At 37.4% G+C, this 12,304-nt stretch overlaps 1 protein-coding gene across 25 annotated transcripts in view; it reads left to right on the forward strand.

The window, feature by feature from the left end:
- RALGPS2 (Ral GEF with PH domain and SH3 binding motif 2) overlaps positions 1–12,304 on the forward strand; it is a 156,108-nt gene that overhangs the window by 50,050 nt on the left and 93,754 nt on the right. The gene's annotated exons all lie outside the window — the stretch shown is intronic.

The raw sequence follows: 12,304 nt of genomic DNA on the forward strand, positions 1-12,304 counted from the left end.
TATTTTTTCTATAAGTATCCGGTAGCAGTATATGCCATTTCAGGTTTTTAATTCTTTCTGTAAATCAAATCCTGTTGTTTTTGTCGTCTTTAGCTTGCTTTTTAAAAGCTCAGCATGGTTGGCTAGCATCTAGCGCGTTACTTACTGAGTTGTGGAGCATGAAGACCTTTAAACCTGTTAAACACTGCCAGATTGTTTTCCAAAATGTACAGATATTGTTTGCTTATTATAGCAAAACCCTTGCTATTGATAAATTTAACAAAAGATTGTTTAAGCCATGATGTCAGCCAATCTAATGTATTAGTCTTATTTATAAACATAAAATGGTGTCTACCTCATTATGTAGTCAGAGTATTAACTTCATTAAAGAATGAAGGAATTCTTTTTGTTAAATCAAAATTTAACTTCAGATATCATGAAAAGATAGTGATTATCACTGAATCTAGTGAATTTATCTTCATGTTTCTTTCTGTTCCGTTATACCAGTGTTCGTCTCTATATATAACTTCATATAAAACTTCCAAAAAGCTATATATATACTTTGCGAAACTGTTTAAAAGATCTTTAGTTGTTACACCAAAACCATTGAAATCAAAGCTCACTATTATGTTTCTATATCCATATGTAACTTTATTTTAGTTGAAAATTTATTCACATTCTCTGAAATAAAAAGTGTACTAAATTTGAACTGGGAAGAGTCTGGACTCTGAATCCAGCTACGTGGTGTAGTGGTTTTAGTTGCAGGCTGGTGATTGACTCACACGAGTCCCGCTCAGTTTTCTGTAACAGAGGCAATTTCTGAGTTACCTGGAGCGTAAAATATGTATCTCCCGTGAATTCGCTTCCCGAAGTAGGACCCTATAATTCCTACCAGTTTGTGGAATTCTGTATTTCTGAGTCTGTCATGTCAAGCAGAATTTAGCTAAGTTTGTTCTGCCTAAACTTGTTCTTGACTTGTGGGAAGAAAGGGACAGTTGTAAGAAGTGCAATTGTTTTCTCAGAATAAAACTGCTTATCTACACTGTCTGTTACACAGTATACCTCAAAATTGCTCAGGTAAAGAAAGGAAAATTCCAAGCCTTTTATTTCACTGTAGAAACTATCTGCCTTTTCTTTGAGGTTTCAAAAATTATTTTTTATTATATAGGCACTGTCCTTAGTTATCAGTAGACTACTGGCCAAATAAAATCATGCCTTTAAGAGCAGATCTGAGTCAAACATAGTGCTAAGCCTGGTTTTCCTCCAACTCTGTATCACACTTGAAATTACCTCAGATTGAAAGAAAATAAAAGAACAGATTTTGGTACTTCATTTCTTAGTTTTTTATTTTATTGTAGAGAAGATTGTAAAAACATATTTACCAATGAAAAGAATTTAATGCTAAGGGAAGTTCACCAGTAATTAAGAAAAGTACTTAGTAGGAGTATAATTACATAGAAAAATTGTTTGCTCCAGTTGCATTTTTTAAGGTTTCCTGCCTGAGTGATTTATACCATTATCCATTTTAATACTAGTCAGAAACCGAGGAGTCGTTCTTTTCCCTTCCCTCTATTCTCTTTCCCCTGGTCTCCAGTATCTCCAATAGATCTTACCTCCCAAATAACTTTTCTCCCCTCCCTCTTCCCTGTCAACTCGGAAGGACGTTTATTCAAAGACTCCAGTGTTTGTACAAGGCTGCAGCTCACTGGCTCTGGAAACAGGAGCGTTCCAGAGTGTCTGTCTGTCGTTGTGGGGCCTGAGAACGGGTCTCAGCTCATTTGTCCATCTATACACCGACTCTCTCCATCTGAACACTTTGCCCTGATGCTCCCCAGCTGGCGCTATAGAAGTCCTGAGAAGCCTCACTTGCCCACTGGCCCAGGCAGCAGGGCCGAATTTGGAAGCTTCTGTGGCTGCTGATCCCTCGCACATGAAACCAGGCTTTTCACTGTTCTCCCCCACTTGCATTAAATAGCCATCTCTTAGTGATGAAGAGAAACACAAGAATATGGTTGCTGAAACTGTAATGATAGTGATGACAAAGAAGGAAAAAGGCCAGTACATCCGTCATCTACACTCAACCACGGATAACATGGCCTTGCAACTCTTACTTCCACGGAGTGCTCACTCACTCTCTTTTTTCTTTAGGTTTTGGGGGCAAATTGCCATGTATTTTGCTGCCTCTTAATTTTTTCCTTTGTAATCAGTGTCCAACATTCACAGCTCTCTGGTAGGTGTTCAAAAAATTCTTAATTACTTAACTTAGCTTATTTAAAAACTTATTTTAAAGCGCTTAGAAGTCTAGAAGATGTTTTTTAGTGGCAAAACATAAAAGCAAAGAACAAAAAGCCTTACATTTTTCTTTCAACTTTGTCGTTTATGGATTCTGCCACTAATACAATCTGTTTCATGTCTTTGGCCGTTTTAAATTATTAAACCCATATAATAAGGGATTTTGGACTACTTGATCTTTAAAATACCTTGTAGGTCTTTGAGAAATTCCTGAAAGTAGGATAATTTTTAGTGGCGACTTCAGAGTCAGAGCTGCAGTTAAGTGTAGTTCTCAGTCAGTGATAAATATGATTTTGATCAAAACTGCAGAAATCTTAAGGAGGTAATAAGGTTGGGGAGCAGTCATGAGTCAGGCTCTTAAAGATTGGAGGTCTTTTGTCTTCTCACTAGAACGTAAATTCCACAGCGGCAGAAACTTTTGTCTTCTCTTTTCACCGTTGTATCTCTAGTGCCTAGAATAATACCTGTTGGATATTTAAGTTTGATAAGTGACCATTGCCTAGCTTTATACTTTAGAGCCTACAAGCATATCATCCCCCACTGTTTATCGTGTTTGGAGACATTTCTGTAAAATCCGCTACTCAGTCCAGGAATGTGGCTTTTATAAAATAATGTTCTTTCTGTGGAAACAGGAATGATTTCTTTTCCCCCACCCACAATTCAGAACATTTTCAGATTTCTTCCCTCGTATGAATTCTTTAATGCTTTTAGTAAGCGCACACGTTTAGGTTAACGGTTCTTTACATTCATTAATTTCTAGTATGAATTTTCTGGTGTTTAGTCAGGCTCAGCTCTTGTTAAAGTTTTCTCACATTTCTTATATAGATAGATTTCCCCAGTGTGGTTTCTCTTTTAATCAGGAAGGGTTGTTTTCTTTTAGAAAGCTCTTCCATGTTTATATGGCTTCCCTCCATTGTAAGTTCTTTCATGTTGAGGAAGAAGTGACTATTCTAAAGGTTTTTCCAGGTTTATTACATTCATAGGTTTTTTGTTGTTGTTTTTGTCTATTACGAATTCTCTGATGCTCTATAAAGCTTCTGTTTCTTCTGAAAGCTTTACCACATTCATTACCTCAATGAGATTTCTCTTCAGGATAAGTATTATGTTATTCAACACAAGATGAGTTATGGCAGAAAGCTTGCTTCCAGTCAGGTTTCTCCCCAGTAGCAATTCTCTGGTGCTTTCAGTAAGTCTTAATTTTTTAAGGGGTGAATTGTGCGTGAAATCCGTACTATAGTCATTACATTGGATGATGTTTGCCTCTTGTGAGGTTCTCATGTGTTCATAAAGTGACAGGCTCTGACTGAAAGTCCTCTGACACGTGACATTCAAGAGGAAAGTTCTGCCTTTATTATTTGTCCTAGTAGGTCCATACAATAAGTCATTTAGATTGTATTCATAAACAGACATTAAATACAAAGGATAGGAAAGGCGCTCCTGTATAACTAGGATACTCTAGAGATGGAGGAATAATGCTGGTTAAAGGAAGGAAAGGACATAGTAGGTAATTCTGAATCTTATTAAAATGTTTCTGAAGAACTTAACAATTGAGATGTTTCGGACAATATGTAAAAAGAGCTTTCTCTATGCAAGCTTTCTTGTGTATGCAAAGAGACTATAATCTCGGCAACATCCAAGGGTCGAACATCGGGAATATCATAGTTCTATCCTTGTTTTAATGAAAATTATCATTTATGTTAGATTTAAAATGTAAACAATCCATGAATACAGTGAAAGGTTTGAAGAAAGCAAAGAAGACGTGTAGACTTGAAATTTTTCTTCGAGGCTGGAGTAAACTAACTGTTCTGTTGGAAGCAGGGTGCAGCTGTTTATGAGTTCATGTTATTGCTGTTCATCAGCATGAACTTCCTTAATATATAGTCAGGTCAGGCTAAGATTAGAACTGGAGAAGGTGGAGGAGAAGATTGTTGGTTAGGAGAGTAGGTGTATCACGGCATCGGTGGTAGAAGAAGAGAGCTCCTGCCTTTATCTCTGATCTTGTTATAGGGGCGCGTTTGTGTATTAGGAGGCGGGAGGAGGGGGAGGAGAGAATGTGAGTACATTAGAAAAGGTGTTAGATTTTTGACAACATGTTATGTTGGAGATATGTAGTTTCAAAGCTTAGTCTGTCAGTTAAAAATATGGGAATTGTAGGGAGCACGTCGTTTGCGGCTGAGACTTTTTTCTAAATGGCCATATAGGCTGAATGCTAATGGAGCTAGTATATTCCCATAAAGTGTCCCACTTTCGAGCATCGGAATACCTCAGCGGTAATTGTCTTCTCCTTGGGAGGCTCCCTCACACACAGTCTTTTACAATCCCATCGCTTTTTCTTTCTTCCCTCAATCTCTGTCTACATGCTGGTCTATATTGGCCTTTTCTCTTCTTCTATCTATAGGTCTCCCTACAACATCACCCTTAGAACAGTCCTTTTAAGAGAGTTGGAACCTACAAGATGAAATTTAGATCAAGAATTTGACTTTACAGAACAAACCTACAAGACATAAGAGAAGCTGTGGCTCCCGTGAAATTCAGTAATTCTTTCATAGGGTAGGTGGTCATCAGTTGTGGTGTTTGCCTTCACACGTGCTTCCAAAATTAACTCAGTTGAAAATTGGGCTTGACAGTTTCATGGCTCAAAATGAGTCTCTGAATATTCTTTCAAATATACTTTTAATGACAATTAAGAAATTGCCTTTATATATGTGAGTTGCTACTAGAAGGTTTCTCTTCACTGCCTGATTTAAAAATTGCAAGTTGGGCCAGGCTTGGTGGCCTTGTGGTTGAGTTCAACATGGTCTGCTACAGCAGCCTGGATTCGATTCCCGGGTGCCGACCTACAACCACTCTGTTAGCAGCAATGTTGTGCTGGTGGCCCACATACTAAAAAATGGAGGAGGTTTGGCATGAATGTTAGCTCAGGGCCTGTCTTGCTCAGCAAAAAATAAAATATTGCAAGTTAAATCCATTTGAACAAATATTAAGAGGTATTGAGACTGCTATATTTCATTTAGCCTTTGCTAAAATGGAGGCTTTTTTACATAGTATACTCGACTTAAGTCAGTCCTATTCTTAAGTCAGACCCTAAAAAAATACATTCTTTGAATCGCTAAAGTTTACTGCAACTTTTTGGTATTTGTGGGAGATGTTTTATTATAGAATAACTCTCGACCGGGCTGATAAGCTGTCAAATACAAGATGACGTTAGTAAGAGAATTTATTTCTTAGATTGTATTCTGGTGTCACTTGGAGGAAGATTCTAGAGTCTGAGACAAAAAGAGATAGAGACAAAGGGAAAAGCAATTTTGTTCTCACAGAGAAATTTAGTGGCTGTTGAGAGGTAGAGATAGGGCAGGACAAGATTCCTTTAAGGTAACCATGAGTGCATGTCAGAGTTTAGGAGGAAAGTAGTGGGTGAGTTCCTGGAGTCCTTGTGCAATTTCAGCTTCATAATCTGCTGAAAGGGTTTTTGTTGTTACTGTTTTTTAACTTTTTATTTTGGGGTAATTCCAGATTCACAGGAAATTAGGAAAAAAGTAAAACAGGAATAATTGTAGATTCATAGGAAGTTGCAAAAATAGTGCAGACGGGTCCCATTTACCCGTCACCCTGTTTTCCCCAGAAGTTACGTCTTATATAAGTATAGTACAAGATCAAAACCAGGAAATGGACATTTGTACACTGTGTCTGTGTCGTTTCATGACAGTTTATCATATCTGTAGATTTGTCTAACTACCACCTCACTCAGGATACAGAACTACTCCATCTCCATAAAGATGTCTCCCTTGTGTTTCCCCTTCCTAGTCACAGCCATCCTGCTCCTGCCTCCCCCCCGCCCCCCCCCCCCCGACTGTCCCAAGCTCCTGGCAACCATTGATCTGATCTTCATCTTTATACTTCTGTTTGTCTTTGTATTAGATGGGCTAGCAATGTAACATTCTCTCAAAGGGGAAATGTTTTCTGAACAGAAACTACCATTGTAAGAGGTTTAAAAAAACTTGCTTGTTTCTTCACCTTTTCTAATTACAAATTTTTTTGGAGTGGAGGGCTCCAGTGGTATTTTAATCCATTTGCTCCCAAGTAATATGACTACAGATTCATTCGTTCTCCCCTCTTTCAGTCTATTTCCAACAGAGTTTTCTTAAAGGGGCAAAGCATTTTTCCATTAAATTAATCATGTTCAAATCTTCCAAGAACTGGATGGATTTTTCAGAACCTCTTAATGTTTCTTATTTGAGGAGTCAAAAATGCATTAAAAAAATTTAATGTAAAAAAAATAAAGCGATAATTCACTGATACTTTTGTCTGGGTCCCTTATTTATCATAGTAGATTATAATGATGAAGATAGGATTTCTGATATCAAATGGGTTGATATGTATAAAGCACTTAGAATAGTGCCTGGCATGTAGTGATCTCTATATTAATGTTAACTATTATTTTTATTACTGCTGTTAAGACGTCTGTTCTCAGGATGAGAAGGAAGGACTTTTTTTTTAAACTTTTTATCAAGATTATGATAGTTTACCACCTTGTGAAATTTCAGTTGCCATTATTGTCAGTCATGTTGTAGGTACACCACTTCACCCTTAGTGCCCTCCCCCCACCCTCCCTTTCCCCTGGTAACCACCAATCAGTTCTCTTTGTCTATATGTTTAACTTCCACCTATGAGTGGAGTCATACAGAGTTGCTCTTTCTCTGTCTGGCTTATCTCACTTAACATAATACCCTCAAGGTCCATCCATGTTGTTGTGAATGGGATGATTTTATCCTTTTTTATGGCTGAGTAGTATTCCATTGTATATAAGCCATATCTTCTTTATCCAGTCATCAGTTGATGGGCACTTAGGTTGCTTCCACATCTTGGCTGTTGTGAATAATGCTGTGATGAACATAGGGGTGCATGGGACTTTTGGAATTGCTGATTTCAAGTTCTTTGGATAGATACCCAGTAGTGGGATGGCTAGGTCATATGGTATTTCTGTTTTTAATTTTTTGAGAAATCTCCATACTGTTTTCCATAGTGGCTGCACCAGTTTGCATTCCCACCAACAGTGTATGAGGGTTCCTTTTTCTCCACAACCTCTCCAACATTTGTCACTTTTTGTTTTGGATATTTTTGCCATTCTAACAGGTATAAGGTGATATCTTAGTGTAGTTTTGATTTGCATTTCCCTGATGATTAGTGATGGTGAACATCTTTTCATGTGTCTATTGGCCATCCATGTATCTTCTTTGGAGAAATGTCTGTTCATGTCCCCTGCCCATTTTTTGATCGGGTTGTTTGATTTTTTGTTGTTGAGCTGTGTGAGTTCTTTATATATTATGGAGATTAACCCTTTGTCAGATATATAACTTGTAAATATTTTTTCCCAACTAGTGGGTTGTTTTTTTGTTTCAATCCTGTTTTCCCTTGCCTTGAAGAAGCTCTTTAGTCTGATGAAGTCCCATGTGTTTATTCTTTCTATTGTTTCCCCCATCTGAGGAGATAGGGTGTCCGAAAAGATCCTTTTGATACTGATGTCAAAGAGTGTACTGCCTATATTCTCTTCTAGAAGACTTATTGTTTCAGGTCTAATCTTTAGGTCTTTGATCCATTTTGAGTTTATTTTGGTGAATGGTGAAAAAGAATGGTCAATTTTCATTCTTTTACATGTGGCTGGAGAAGGAAGGACTTTTAAAGCACAAAATCAAAAGATTAAATCACACGGAAAAGGACAGGTGTATTAGCTATTTTAAACAAACAGAAACCAGGCGCCTGTATGCACATGAAGAAGATTGGGAAGATGCATGTTTACGTAGGTTTGCTTCAGGTGGTGGATTTATAGGTGATTCACACTCCTCACCCCCCAACCCCCATTTTCTCTCTATTTAACAAACAGAATTACTCTTAGAGTTGGGGAAATTAAAGTAATAATATATAGAAAGGGAATTAAATGTGCCCAATTTTGATAAGACTCTTGTGGAACTGACACTTGGTAGTGGCAGTATAAATGATTCTGCTATTTCAGGAGGGCAGTTTGACAGATATCAAAGCCTCGAAATGGTTTGTACTCTTTGACCTAGTGATTTCGCTTCTCGGCCTGTGCTTTTGGAAAGGACCAGAAATGTCAGAAAAGGTGCAAAGATATTTATTCTTTATAGTGTAGCCTTACTTGTAACAGGACAATGAAACCTGCTTTATGTGTAAAGCTCTGTAATTGAGTTTGCACTCTATGTCAGACGGCTGCCTTGAGTGGTTTAACATCGGTTGATGGAGACCCTTTGCTCATATTATTAATATAAATTTGGAAATTATATTAATTGGCTAAAAACAAATTCAGTATTTATGGGTTTAATCCTAGGAATTTTGTCCTAAAATATGGCCTCTTTGTATAGTTGTGTAAATATGTGGTGATTTTTAGAAAGAAGAAAAATGTTTCCTAGCAGTTTGATGTTTTTAATATAGTTATATGTCCTTTTATGTTACTGTAATGTCTACCACTAAATATTTTCTGTCTATACAGAGGAATAATGTGAAACGAGCATATATCTAAGCTGAGTACCAAGCAATGTTTTATACTGTAGAGTTACTTCTGTCATTTTATTTTTTTCCTTTAGTAGTTTTGAATTTGAAAGTTGTAATCTAATTTTAGGTTTAAGAAAAAAAGTAATTCATATCCTCAGAGCTTTTACTGCTTATCTACTGTTGAAGCGATGTCATCTCTTGCCTCAGTATTCCCCATCTCAGTTGCTCAAACCAGAAAGTCGGGAAACTTAATGCTTCTGGATACCCCATTCTTAGCTTACACTGTGTGACTCCAGTTATTGAATAAGTCCTGCCTGCCTCCAAAATATCTTGAATTACTACTTCTTTCGCTGTCTGCTCACACCACCCTAGTTGAAGGAACATTACCTTTTTCTTGCAGTATTATAATATCATCATAACTGTTTCCTCAATCTTCCCCTGACTCAATTCATTCCGTTTTGTTTGCTTTTATTTTATTTCAAAATTGTATTGAAGATTTGCATATATCACATTTAAGAAGTCAAATATTTCCATAAGAGACCAAAATATAGCAATACCCTAGCCCAGCTGCTCCCACCGTTCTAGCCTCCATCCAGCCGTGAGCCCCACACCCATCCAAGTCTCTTAGCTATTTCTCCTTGGATGAATTTATATCTGTTTTTCAAATAATATATCTGAATTATTTATGATTTTTCAATTTTAGGTATGATTTACTAACTCTGCTATAGAAAGTGATTTCACTCTCTTATGTTCTCTTGCCCTTAGATTTACACAATTCACATCCTCCTCTTTTTCCCATATAGTTATGTCACAATTTTGACATGAATAAGTAACTTAACTTACTTAAATTTTGTTGTCTTTGAGCTAATAACTTACTCTAGCTTTCTTTGTACTTGTCACTAATTTTTCTGCCAGAAGTTAATGTAGTGAATGTGTCTTCTCAGTGTGTTCAGATCCTTCAGCTATTCTGTTAATCATCTTTCAGAGACTTCTCTCTTGGAATCTCTGTCCTCTTGCAGCTTACAATCTGAACTGTTATTCTTTTCTTTTTTTTCCTTGCTTTTTCTCTCCAAATCCCCCTGTACGTATCTGTATATTTTAGTTGTGGGTTCTTCTAGTTGTAGCATGTGGGATGCCACCTCAACACAGCCTGACAAGCAGTCTCTTGTCCGCGCCCAGGATCGCACCGAACCGGCGAAACCCTGGGTTGCTGAAATGGAGCGTGCCATGGGGCCGGCCCCGAACTGTTGTTCTTAAGGTCTGCACACAGTTTTGTCCCAAGATCTCTCTTTACCGTTAATCTCAGAATTTCCAGTAGTTCCTTTCGGTGTTGGTTCCTCAGTTTCCCGGATCCCGTGTCCTCCTTTTTCTTTTGCTAGTTGTGGTGGAACACATATTCTCTTAGCTTTCTGAGAATAGGAGCGTAGAAGGCAAAAGCTCTGAGATTTTCATGTCTGAAAATATCTATAGTATACTTTCATATTTAATTGATATTTTTGTTGGATATAGAATTTTAGGATTTTTTTTTTTGTGTGAGAAAGATTCACCTTAAGCTAACAACCATTGCCAATCTTCCTCTTTTTTAGCTTGAGGAAGATTAGTCCTGAGCTAATATACATGTCAGTCTTCCTCCACTTTGTATGTGGGATGCCTCCACAGCATGGCTGAGGAGTGGAGTAGGTCCCTGCCTGGGATCTGAACCTGCAAACCTGGACCACTGAAGTGGAGCACATGGAACTGTAACTACTCAGTCACAGGGCTGGCCCTGAATTCTAGGATTTTGAAGGCATTGTTTGAGTTGTCTTTTAACTTCTAATGTTGCTATTGAGACACGTGATACCTTCTGATTTGTGTTTTTCTGTATGTGATCTATTTTTGTGTGTTCTGTTTTTGAATCTGACAGATTTTCTGATCTCTTTGTCTCCCACATACTGCAATTTTTAGATGGTGGGCCTTGGTCTAGGTCTTTTTTGTTTTTTTTGATACATTGTAATAGGAACTCTTCAAGGTTTTAGTTCTGGGGGCATTTTCTTGAATTCTTTCTTTTGATAAAGTTACTTTTCTCCATTTTTTCTCTTCTCTCTTAAAATTCTTACTATTCAGGTGTTGCCTCTTATGGACATTTCTAATTAACATAATATTTTGCTCCTATTTTTAGCTTATTGCTTAAAAGATTTTCTCACCTTTATCTCAGAATTCTTCTGTTGATTTTTAAAATTTCTGCTATTACATTTTTCATTTCCAAAAGCTGTATTTTGTTTTCTGAATATTTGTTTTTTATATCCACTTGTTTTTGCCTAATGGGAGCAATATCTATTTTCATCTGTCTGAGAGTAGCAATTATATGTTTTTGTCGTCTTCTTTTCTCAGTGTTCTTTTGTTCTCTGTCCTAACTCAGTTTCATCAGAGTTATTTTTCTTTTTTCCTATAGATTGTGTCTCTCTCTGGTGGCAGTGGTTGTATTACACAGAGTTCTTACCTATTAGGAACCTCTTTGGCAGACTGAAGCTCATAGAACTGAGCCTTGCTTTAAAATCAAAGGAAATTAGTTCTGTTAAAATACACTTATCAAGGGGGCCAACCCAGTGGTGTAGTGGTTAAGTTCACGTGCTCTGCTTCGGTGGCCTGGGATTTGCAGGTTTGGGTCCTGAGCGTGAACCTACACATTGCTCATCAAGCCACACTGTGGCAGCCTCCCACATACAAAATAGAGGAAGATTGACACAGATGTTAGCTCAGAGACAATCTTCCTCACCAAAAAAAACCACACTTATCAAAATAGTTTTTAAACTGTTATATAGCAATATATGTGCTTCTTTATTAGCATATTAAGTAAGATCTAGAGGTGATGAGATCACAATTTCAAAGTAGTGATGAGTGTAAATGATATTTTCGAGATATCTGTACCAACTGTAATATGATAAGAAAATATCTGATTTTTATTAGTGACAAAGTCATGTGTGTTGCCAGTTTTTCTGTAATCTGTAGCCTACATTTATAATTAAAAGGAATGTCGTTTCAGTTAGAAGTTAGTGTAAAACGAAAGTTTAATTTTTTTTGCCTAAGTCCTTGAGCTCTTTGAATCCTGTTGACAGACCCTGTGGGGAGTCAAGAACCCCTTTATCAGAGGCTTCTTCGGATATCTGGGGTCATTGACTGTCACTTCAAACACTGAGGGACTGGAAAGCTGGTTGGAAGCTCTGGGGAATGGACTTGACTCCTCACGAGCAGCTTCACTGTATGTTGTAAAAGGCTCAGCTCTCACTGTCTGTGGATCTTTCCTCCTCGGATTCAGACCATCAGAGGGAACCTGCCGATCTGCCTGTGGAGTATGAGTCTGGTCATCTATGTTCCCACAGACAATTGGTTTACCCTTTTATATTCTACTAATAAAATTTGCTCTTGTGATTTAGCTGAATGGTTATAGTATTAGATATGTTCCTGTTAAGTAAAACACTTCTAGGAAGGAACACAACTGTCTTTAATGTTTTGAAACCCTTAATATAACAAGAAAACTGAGCTATTT

The sequence above is a fragment of the Equus caballus genome, chromosome 5, assembly GCF_041296265.1.
Source record: "Equus caballus isolate H_3958 breed thoroughbred chromosome 5, TB-T2T, whole genome shotgun sequence".
Taxonomy (NCBI): domain Eukaryota; kingdom Metazoa; phylum Chordata; class Mammalia; order Perissodactyla; family Equidae; genus Equus; species Equus caballus.